This window comes from Abramis brama (assembly GCF_963993115.1).
Source record: "Abramis brama genome assembly, chromosome: 12".
Classification (NCBI taxonomy): Eukaryota; Metazoa; Chordata; class Actinopteri; order Cypriniformes; family Leuciscidae; genus Abramis; species Abramis brama.
The window spans coordinates 22,681,085-22,693,423 of record NC_139974.1 but is presented as its reverse complement, the minus strand read 5'-3'; the positions used below and the strand labels follow the sequence as shown (position 1 = coordinate 22,693,423).

The 12,339-nt window shown below is 35.6% G+C and overlaps 1 long non-coding RNA gene across 2 annotated transcripts; it reads left to right on the top strand.

Annotated features, from left to right (window-relative positions):
- Positions 1-5,234: 5,234 nt before the first annotated feature.
- LOC311093498 lies at positions 5,235-9,676 on the top strand. 2 transcript variants are annotated; one of them, XR_014608423.1, is made up of 5 exons: positions 5,235-5,496; positions 5,592-5,727; positions 6,713-6,787; positions 6,888-7,037; positions 8,708-9,676. It is a non-coding gene; the product is annotated as an uncharacterized lncRNA (long non-coding RNA). The 2 variants fall into 2 exon arrangements; XR_014608424.1 differs by having other exon boundaries at positions 5,235-5,727.
- The last annotated feature ends 2,663 nt before the right edge of the window (positions 9,677-12,339 follow it).

The following is a 12,339-nucleotide window of genomic DNA, read 5'->3' as shown; positions in this document are numbered from 1 at the left end:
TCTGGTTGGTTTGTTGTGCACTTCGGACACTAGGCTGAGACTCAACCAAGGAAGATTCAGTAGAGTTATTTGTCTCAGTTTGTTCAGTTTCTGGTTCTTTGATTGATTTAGCAATCTGTGACATCATGTCTTTTAGGACATCTACATAATCCCTGCCACTCATCTTAGCTAGGTATTGGATTTCAGTGAGATATGACTTGGTAGTGTCATTCCCAACCTGTTCTGTGTAAACACCGGCAAGAGATTGTATCCTATAGCTAGCGCCACTATCGGATACATGGGTACGAGGTAATGGATCAAGTGATTCAACAGCAAGACCTGAGCTGTACTCAACATTAACACTCCGGAAAAACTCAGATTTACTGTCATTCATTTTCAGGACTCTTGAAATAGACCCATATTGTTTTAGGTACTCAATCACTTCATCAAGTTGCTCATCTCCAGCTATTTCACTCACAATCACCGAATTTGGAACTTTTACGGATTCATTCTCAATAATCTCCATCTTAGGTACGTTATAGGGTAGAAATAACGTGAGGAAATGAAAGAAAAAGGCTCATGGCTGGCTCGCCAAAACTTACTGTAACCCCTGACTCACGTTAAGTAGGTAAGGCGAATTTAAAAGTATAGACCAGTTGCTAGGTTCAGCAGGATTACCATAGGAACTACGGTGAATGTGCAATGAAATGGCTGGAGGCAAAGAGTAAGTAAGAAAAAGTATTATTTAGTAAACAAATAGAAATAAAAGCAGTTCAAAATAAACAATATTTAACAATAAGCATAGCCGGCATATGCAACACACACAAAAAAAAAAACAGTCCCATTGAGCTCAGTTTGTCTTTGTATGTTATAAGTCAAGTCAGTTGTCTTTATAGTTCAGTTATTTTTCCTTTAAAGTGGTGTTTTAAGGTGTTACCACTCGACACAGCAGGAAAAAAGTGGAAAAAAAATCTCTTCTCAATTGCTATAGCTTTGTTTATCTTTTCTCGTATTACCATACTACAAATATACAGTAATATTTTACATGCATGTTTTTAACTCAAATATCTTTTTTTTATTATTATTCAACCATAACATTATGATTAAATATTTTTAACCAATTAGCATATTCATTTTGAAACGAATTTTAACTTTCTGTAAATCATGAAATGAATTACACTAATGAATTCAGATAATCTCCTTCAAAAATCAACATTTCTATCAGTAAAACCTTATCTGTGCTACTGGGTTTAGCATTACAGTAGAATTACTGTACACTTTCATATGATAAACCATCAAAATGTACAATCAACTTCAAAATAATAATTACATTGGACCAAAAATAGTACAAAAATAACTAAAAGTGCTTCTCAGTATTGTTATGAACTAAAATAGCATTTGGTAGAATCCATGTCTTAACCAAAAATAGCTTTTACATTGCTTTCAAAACAAAAAACGGCACTCGCAATTAGCGTTAGCATCGTGCTTATTTTAGCATGCTCTAGCATGTTTTCCTAATTCTCACATGGCACGAACTTACCAAGATGAGGTATCGTGAGGAGCCAGCAAGGCAACAACAACACAGCCTCTCCAGCTCGTGCTCCTTCCACAAACGACCCAAAAGTTTTTGCTCGGACCGTCTACAGCCTGTCTCGCTCATTCCCCGAGTGCAAAAGGCCGGAAACTAGTGAGTGATCCCGTCTGCAGCTTGGAAGGCGGGACTAATACCATTCTTCTTCTTCTTCTTCTTCTAGGATTTAATGGCGGTTGGCAAACCAACTTAAAAGGTGCATTCCCGCCACCTACTGAAATGGAGTGTGAAGCGCATATTTGGAAAGGAAGTTTAAACTAGATCTACTCTTTCAAAAAAAAAAAAAAAAAAATGTATATATACAACATATATATATATATATATATGAAGAGTTTGGTTCCAAAACGCGATAAATCCATTTTGATTAATTTGAGTAAAAATGTGTTTTCTTTACCAAGAATTTGGCAAGATGAAAAACGCTATTTTCTGTTTCAAACTTTCACATAGCATATTTAGGTTATAATAACAAAACAAATTCAAATCCAGATTTTGATTTTCAAAGATTTATTATAAAAACTGATCATTTTTTCCCCAAAATGCAATAAATTCATAACACTTTTTTTCAATATAAAAATCAATATAAAAGTTATTTTTCATATTGAAACTGTTGAAAATACAACAAAATAAGTTGATCCATCCACATATGACAACCTGAACTCGATCAATATCTTATTAACGTTACAGGCACTGGACTAAAAATACATTCAATCAGCTATCGCTAGGAATTGGTTGAGAGCGGATTTATCTCATTCTGCAGAGAAAGGAGACTGGCGTTTATCGCGGTTTGGAAAGAAAGGGAGAAAACATGACAGAATAACACGGCGGATATCGCATTTTACATAAAATTTAAAATTGACTTTTCAATACTGACCCTATACAATACTGATTTTTGCAGGAACTAAATTTTTTTTTAAATGGCGTTTATCGCGTTTTGGAACCAAACTCTTCATATATATATATATATATATATATATATATATATATATAAAATTTACACATAATGAAGTTTTACATCCTATTAAATAATCCTGTTTCCTTTAAAAATATAAATAACTCATGATAAATTCTTGATTGTTTAGTACCTTGTCCTAGGAGAACCTGAAGTGTCAGCTCATTGATTTCTACATTTCTTAAAGCATGTTTTAACTGGGGCCGCTCTCTTTCATAAGCTTCGCATTCTAAAAGGACATGTTCTATAGTTTCAAATAACCCACATTTATCACAATTTCCATTCTCATGTTTACCAATTCTTTGTAAGCTTTGATTTAATAAACAATGTCCAATACGCATTCTTGTTACTAAAACATCCTCTTTCCTGTTTCCGAATCTTCTTCTCTCTGAACCAACTTTTCCTTGAATGCAGTAAAAATGTCTACCTTTTATTCTTTCATTCCATTCCTTCTGCCAAATTTCCTGTATTTGTTTCGCTATTATCACTTTAATTTCTGTTTTACTTAATGCCACTTCAATGTCAATTTGTGAATGATTTAATGCCTGTTTAGCCAGATTATCAGCCTCCTCATTTCCTTTCACACCCATATGCGATGGAACCCATACAAGATTTACCAGAAGCCCATACTGTCTTGTTCTGTAAAGACTCTGCATTACTTCATTTATCATGTCCTGCCTTGCTGATGATGTTCCACTTTCCAAGCTATTTAGAGCTGATAAATAATCTGTACAAATCACTGCCCTTGTTGGTTGTATTTCTTCTATCCACTGAAGTGCTAGACATATTGCTATTATTTCTGCAGTGAATACCGAAATATGATCTGATATTCTTTTTAATATTCTAATGTTAAAAAGTGGAATATATACCGCTACTGCTGTTTTCCCAAATTCTGGGTCTTTTGAACCATCAGTGTATATTTGCACTGCACTATAATAAGTTTGATCAATGTATTGCTGTATACCTAAATTTCCTAATCCATTTGTATCGTTATGCTTTTCTTTAAGCAACTGGATATCAATCAAAGGCATTGGGAAAAGCCAAGGAGGAATTGCTGACCTAGCCACAGTAGGGGCAACATTGAAATCACTTAATCCCATTCTCCGTGCTTCCTCGCTGGCCTTCCCTCCAAAACTTGATAACTTTTTATGTCCATATTCCCAACAATCCTCCACCACCATTTTAACTGGGTGACTGTCCGAGTGTCCCTTTATGCTTATGAAATACCTCATCTTTAACTTAAGCCTACGAATTACTTGAGGCATTACACCCATCTCTACTTGCACTGCTGATATTGGAGAGGATCTAAATGCCCCACAACAAATTCGCAAAGCTTGTGACTGAATTACCTCTAGTTTTACGAGTTGTGTTTTGGATGCAGTGCAATATACCATACTGCCATAATCTATTGCCGATCTTATTAGAGCACAATATATTATTTTAAGGGACTGGCGACATGCTCCCCAATCAACTCCTGCTAAACACGTCATGATATTTAATGCTTTTTTGCATTTGTCAACCAGTTTCTGGATATGCATACTAAAATTCAGTTTCAAATCCATCCATATACCCAGAAACCTCACAACTGCTGTTTGCTTCACTTCTTGTCCATACAATCTAATGTTAATGGTAGGGTTACTTTTCCTTTTTGCAAAACAAATTACCTGAGTTTTATCTACTGAAAACCGAAATCCCCATTCATTTGCCCAGTTTTCTACCATTTTAACGGCATTCTGCAAACATCTTTCCACATACTTTACATTACGCCCTCTTTTCCACAGCGCTCCATCATCCGCATATAAAGATATACCAGTGCCCCTATCAACCTTTGTAAAGATGTCATTAATCATAATATTAAACAGAATTGGACTACTAACGCTTCCCTGAGGTGTTCCATTCTCTATTGTGTGTATCTGAGAAAAAGCAGTACTTACTCTTACTTGTATAGTTCTGTTAAACAGGAAATCCCTGATCCAGTTATACATTCTTCCTTTAATTTCCATTTTTTCTAACTTAATTAAAAGTCCCTCTTTCCACATCATGTCATAAGCCTTTTCGACATCAAAAAATACCCCAACTAAAGCTTCCTTATTTACCTGAGCCTTTCTTATTTCAGATTCCAGGCACAGTACTGAGTCCATTGTATTACGTCCTTTCCTAAATCCACTTTGATAAGGTGATAAGATATTATCACTTTCAATGACATATACTAATCTACTCATAACCATACGCTCCATTATTTTGCATAAATTAGATGTTAAAGCTATAGGTCTATAGTCATTTGGCTGTGTATGATCCTTGCCTGGTTTTGGAATTGGCACTATGACCCCATGCTTCCAGTCATTTGGTAACTTTCCTGACTCCCAAACCTTATTAAAAAGCCTCAAAATTGACTCTAATGCTGTCTCTGATAAATGTTTTACCATCTCATAACAAATGTCATCTCTGCCTGGAGATGTTTGCTTAACCCCTGCAAGCGCTTTTTTCAATTCATACAAGGTAAATTCTGAATCCAACGTACTTCCTGAAAGTCCCTTTTCCTCCAGTAAATGAGGATATTTACTTAGTATTTGGTCCCTAGTTTTCCTCGCATCCTCTGATAAATTTGAATTACTATGAATTTACTGTTTATACCCAATTCCTTGCTTTATAAAAGTAGCTACTCCACCTCCATTCCCTTGATGTCTATCCCTCCGAATAGTACACTGTTAGCAATTGATGTAATTTTTACAATAAAATTTACAACAACATATTGTATTCATGTTTTTATTGTAAATACAAATGCATGATGGGAAATTTATGGACAGTCCTGTAATTTTGTTGTAACTACACTGTAGAAGCATTATTTTACAGCCACCGCATAGCATTGTGGGATTGCTGCGATTTGAATTTTGAAATTGCGCGGTACCGCGGCGGCCAACGGCACCAGAATCAAACACTTTTGGAAGAAGCAGCTTTTGGAAGGAACACATCTCAGGTATGAAACGTTAACATGCCATCTATTTTTATAAGTCTATGGATATATTAATACCGGTCATATGAGTGGTGATTGTTTCGTTTGGTATATTTCAGTGACATTAGCTTCTGTGACGTTCGCCCCGACTCGACTCGCTCACTCCCGGTAAAACAACACCATGAACTGACCGCGGTGAAGTGGCGTCTTCTTACTCAACCCATACGGAAAAAAGTTACCACATGCAGCTACAAGGTACGAGATATTCACAATTTTTCGCTTGGTATATTTCAGTAACATTAGCTAGAGTAATGTTAGATATAACGTTAGCTCAACTCGCCCCGCTCACTCCCGGGTAACGACGTTATAAACCTGAACTGACCGCGGTGAAGCGGCGTCTTCTTTAAGTTACTCAATCCATAAAGAAAATAGTAACGTTACCACATGCAGATACACGGCACTATTTTCAATGGAAAAACAAACATGGTGAGTAGAATCGAGTAGAGCTGAGCTTGTAACGTAGCCTAACGTTAATGGAAAACCACCACAATGACGATAGCTCAAATAACGTTAGCCCAGACTGTTAAAAATAAGCATTAACGTTAGCCCGATCAGTTAGCTCAGGTTATTATTGCATTGATTACACGTGCTACTGGACAGGCTGTCGTAACATTATTAGGGCTTTGCTGTCTTGTAATCGGGGGTCTTGAAGCCGTGGTTTGCACACTAGCATAAACGAAGTTTGTAACGTTAGATTTTACGGCCACTGAATAAACACAAGCAAATTTTAGTTGAAATATGGGCTTTAATTAAACGACAATGCTGGTATCTTTAATTATGTGAGTCAGCTATAACTGTGAGATAAGCTGAATATAGCATCTGGTATGCTCATATGTTATAACATTACTTTGTGCTTGGCAAACCAGGTTGGAAGAGCAGTCATGTAACTGTCTGTATCTAAAATAAACTGCGCGTGCGCAACTAAATCCAACCAGCATCGTCATAAAATATTTTTTTTTCCGGAGCCTGGGTTCTGTTGAAAAGCTTTCAATGCTCTCTTTGTCTTCAGAAAAGGCAGCAAATTATCAGTAGTATTAAAATTAAGTTAACCATTTTGTTTGTCTCAAATTACATGTGGCTGCCTGGCAGACTATATGGACTAAAATAATAATAGATTTTTAATTTGGCATTTGTGTAATTGGTAATACATTTGGTAATGTTTACGTTTTTTATTCCCTAGCCTAGCCCTCTGCCACAGCTGCTGATATCCAGAGAGAGAGAGACCTATCCAGCACACCTTGCTTAATTGTGCAAGGTAAATTCTTCCCTTATTTTATAGAGTAGTTCACTTTTAAATGAAAATCACCCCATGATTTACTCACCTTTTATTATCATATTGTGTTAATGCATTTCAGGAGAGACACTAATCGCAACAAGTGTTCATAGAAGGAACAGTTGTGATGGGGCCCAAAACAGTCTTTTGAATGGAGTGGCTGAAACCTTCGCTGCTTACTATGTGTTCAACATGCAGTATCCTAAAGACGCCTCAGGCACTTTATACAAAGGTATGTTTAAACTGTTTACACACTAATAAAGAAAATGAGGTAACACTTTACAGTATGGGTACATTAATTATCATGAATTCATGTATAAATTCATGCATGAATTACGCATTCATTCATGCATTAATATCTCATGAATCATCAGGAAATAACACAAGTTCAACGTTTTTCATTCATGACTTCATGAGTGAACAACACCTTAATAAAAAAATTAACTAAGATGAGTACATCATCATGAATTATGATTTATTATGCATGATCGTGATGCTTTTCTTTGTTCACATATGCGACCATTAGCACATTGTTCATCAGTGTTTCTAAGGACCAGTCACCACTTTAGTTGAGGGGCCACACACATGAAGTCATTGATAGATGATGCTTAGTTAATGATGACTACTGTATTTGAATGTCAACAGAATCTGTGTGCTCTGAGCTGTGATTGGTCTATTTTGGGGTCTGTCCAACTACCACAAGCGTTTGCTTCGTCCACCTCCTTTTCAAACCATGCACTTGTATAATTTGTCTGCTATGTTGCCTGTTATGTTGATTGTGAGAAAATTAGAATGCAGGTTTGAAATAAACATCATCATCATCATCATCATCACCTGCAGGCTTTGAAGAAGACATGAACTGTTGACATTCAAATACAGTAGTCATCATTAACTAAGCATTATCTATCAATGACTTCATGTGTGTGGCCCCTCAACTAAAGTGGTGACTGGTCCTTAGAAACACTGATGAACAGTGGTATAACTGTGAACAAAGAAAACATCATGATCATGCGTAATAAATCATAATTCATGATGATTTACCCATCTTAGTTAATGCTTTAATTAAGGTGTTGTTCACTCATGAAGTCATGAATGAAAAACGTTGAACTCGTGTTAGTTCCTGATGATTCATGAGATATGAATGCATAATTCATGCATGAATTTATACATGAATTCATGATAATTCTTACTGTAAAGTGAATCCATCATTCTCATATGTAACGTCCCATGAATTATTACCTTATTACCAGTATTGTTAGGTTCTATGATATATTCTATGCAATGATGTCAATAGATAGGTTTCCATCCAATTAAAACATAACTTTTAAACGCATTCGTAAAAATTTGGCAAAAAAACCCTCTAATTGGAGAGCATTTCAATCAACTCTGTTATGCGAATTATAAATGGTCACGCACCTAGGAGTCGTGAACAGCTGTGGGATCAAAACGTAAGGTTGACAGGGCAACTTGAAACACCTGATATAATTGCAAAAAATGCAAATTTGTCAATCCACATAGAAGTTTTTGTTCACATTAGAATATTTTATGTGCATTTTAACCGTTTCCAGTCAGGATTTCTTTTTCAAATGGTTAAAATGTGCATTAAAAAGTTGGATGGAGACCCATCTATTGCTGTTAAGTGTCTGTTCTATAGTAGAGTTGGTTTTCCCCTGCAGGACATAATTTGTGTAAACAGAAGAGACTGACGGACAACAGTTTAACATTACAACTTTCATTAATTCATTAAATTAAATTGTATGGTTAAAGTTGTTAATGTTAAATAAATACATCAAAGTCATTTTATTTTATGAGCAAGTAGGTTACTTATGTTTTTTACACAGTATTTGTCATTATTTAACAGATATGAAAACTTTAACTTTTTTCCTCTCTCTCGGTTTTCAGAGCTTTTTGTGGAATCCACTCCCAGACGGGCAGTAAAGCCGAGAAGAGACACAGGCTCAACGCACCTGTTTGCACCCTCCTAAGAAAACTGGACTTTGAGTTGATGGGATAGTAACATGAACAACTTCCCCTATGCAGTTCAAGTCTGGCTGGACACCTTTGTTCCATATCATCATGTTCCCCCTGATGATTGGCTGCCTGGATGTCTGGAAGTGAGCTTCTTCATTAAAGGGATACTCCACTTTTTTTGGAAATAGGCTCATTTTACAACTCCCCCAGAGTTAAACAGTTGAGTTTTACCGTTTTCGAATCCATTCAGCCGATCTCCGGGTCTTTAGAAGAATGTCAGTAACCAGACAGTTTTTGGTCCCATTGACTTCCATAGTAGGAAAAAATATATACTATGGAAGTCAATGGGACCAAAAACTCTGACATTCTTCTAAAGACCCGGAGATCGGCTGAATGGATTCGAAAACGGTAAAACTCAACTGTTTAACTCTGGGGGAGTTGTAAAATGAGCCTATTTCCAAAAAAAGTGGAGTATCTCTTTAAAAGTAAAATTTTGTTTTATGTGTGATAAAGTGGATACTTTTGTAATATGTATTTTTGCAGTTTGTTAATTAAAAAAAAAGAAAATCTACCATTGTTGTGTTTTTAATTGGCCAATACGGAAAATGACAGCTTTTTACTTGTAATATTTATACTTGTAATGTTTTACAGTATATTGATTTGTCCTGTGAAATTACAGGAAATTCCTGGCTACTGAGTTGCCGTAAATATAACATTTTGCTGTAATATTTACAGTATTCTATCCTGTGAAATTACAGGAAATTCCTGGCAAATACCAGTAAATTTACATGATTATTGTAATTAATTACAGTAGGGATGTTGTATTAAGTATTACAATAACAGTCCTGTATACTGTTTACAGTAAATTTACGGCAACTATTAGCCAGGAATTTCCTGTAAAATTACAAGAACTGTCTAACAGTGTAGTATAGCCATGTATTAGAAAGTTATATTGTGATTTAAGCCAAGTTTCCTGTATACATAATATCTGGGCCTTTCTCTTGGTCTGCTATAAAAAAATTTAAACTCCTGTCCATTTGCAATCAAACTTCTTGCATTCCATTGCAAGATATATAACACCATTAAGATCCACCACATGTTGTCTGACTATTTACTGCTTGACTATTTAATGTTGGAATCTTGAGCCTTTCATTTATCATGTCAACAGTAACATTCCCCAGATCCAAGTACTTTTCTGCAGCTCTGATAATGATTTTGATTCTTTCAGTCCTGCTTTCAGTTTGAGCTGAACAGTTCACTACTTCAGCGATAAATGCTACAAATGCCATCTTATCATCCACTACTACCTTTTCATCTCTTTGTTCTTTCCTCTGTTGTTTTGAATGAACTTTTTCATTCCTACTAGTTTAATTTGTTTTAGGAATCTGGTTAACTTTCTTCAGTGCCTCAGCATATGTTATCCCTTCTGTCGTTCTAACATTTTGAACCTTGACTGCCTTTTTCCGTACCTGACAACCACCGTATCCTGCACTATGATCCCCACCACAGTTGCAGCATTTAGGATTTACATCTTGCCCACATTTGCCGTACTCATGTTTACCTCCACACCGCGCACATCTCTGCTTACCTCTGCATACTGCCGCTACGTGACCGAATTTTTGACACTTATAACATCTTAGCGGCGGAGGAACGTATGGTCTTACTGCATATCTTACAAATCCTAAATAAACTTTCTCTGGCATTTTATTTTCATCAAAGTTTATCATTACTGAAAGGCTGTCCGTCTTCTCGTTATTTCTAACACACTTGAGCCGTTTGACAAACTTTACTGCTGCTCCTGTGATATTTCTTTTAATCTTCTCCTCCGTGACATCTGTCGGAATCCCTGTTACAACACCTCTAACCCAATTCTTTTCTTCTGGTATCGAGCATATCACCTTATGTCCAATCATCGATTTTACACCCAGAGCTGATTTTTGCTGCCTACTGTCTTTACAAAACAACATCAGATTGCCATCCCTCAAAGTCGTAATGCTTTCAACTGTCCCTATCATTTCTTTCAATGTTTTCGTCAGCTTCAATGGATTAATCGCATTTACCGAATCAACAAACTTCAACAATACCTTATACTCCTCTTTCCTTCTTCTAGTCTGGAGATTTCCTTTCTCACTGCCCGATTCTGAAGATTGTTTCTTTCTTTTCCGATTTTCTACTACACTCCACTTACTACCGCCCCTGCCGACTAATACCATTTTCAACAAATCAAAAGGTCATTATCACCCAACTTGACCGTGAAAACAGGAAAATAAAGTTTGAGCGAGGGAATCACACTTCGTCTTTTCAAAATAAATGTTTTTTCAAAATAAAAATGCATAAATATAAATACAGCAAAAAGGAGAGAAAATGACCCATTTTCTCTACTGGGTTACATATAGTAAACAAAGTCGGTTATATCTCAAATGAACATAGCCATGTTCAAATGCGGTCTGTGCGTTCGGTCTTAAAGGGGCAGCAGTTTGATAATCCTGCTTCTGTGTTTTAATGTTAATCAAACAAAGGACAAAGAAATACTCACTGCTCTTGACTAAATAGGCTACCCTTTTCAACTTTACAAACATATCCATCTGTATATAATTTATACAGTAATGAATATGCTTTTTTTCACATTTGATTACTTTATTCAAATTTCTGTACCTGTTAGATCTACCCGAAAAACTCTAAAAACACTGTTTATTTCATTTGTAACCTTTCTTTGTTCTATTGTATTTATTTGTCCTATTTATAATTCGATTGTTTGTTCTTATTTTGTTACTGACTGCTTACTTGTTTTAAATTCACATTAATTAGGCTGCTAGTTTTTGTTGTAGTATCAAAATTGGATTAAATAATTGATATTTCACTGGTTTTGACAAACATTTGAACCGCTGACCCGATCCTCAGCACTGAGCCCTGCTCAAGCAGCTCTAAATATGTGCTGTACTATTAAATGAAAGATAAAATATGATAGAGCAATAGAATGAACAGTGACAGTAACAGAAGCTCATACAATGTATTTTAGCAGGCTTAATTAAGCATGAAAATAACTGAAAGAAATATAGCCTATATATTTGATGAACAAATTAAGCCAACTAATATGATTTATATTATTTTGGTTTATCTACTAATATGTTTAAAAATTACATATGCAGTGAAAATTCAGGGATCGGTTACGGTATCGGTATTGGCGAGTACCAAAAATGAAAGTATCGGTAACGGACTCGTTCTGCAAAAAGTGGTATCGGGCCATCCCTAAAAATCATACATTATTTTATTACTTGTTTTTATAATAGCTGAAGAGGGAGCCAAAGCAGAGGCAGTATAAATCAATCTAGATAATTCAACTTTGGATTGAAAAATTCTTCCAAAAATTTAGAGATCTCTCTGTAAAAAGCAATTCAAGATTTTATTGGCTTTTTGTAACTTAGTTTCAAAATTCTCTTTCATACTAGCCTTCAAGTCTCTTGTAATTGAAATACCTAAATACTTCACGGTTTCTTTCACCGGAATATTAAACAAAGAATCAGCTTGATTGGGGTGTAGTGCCATAAGCTCACATTTGTTCA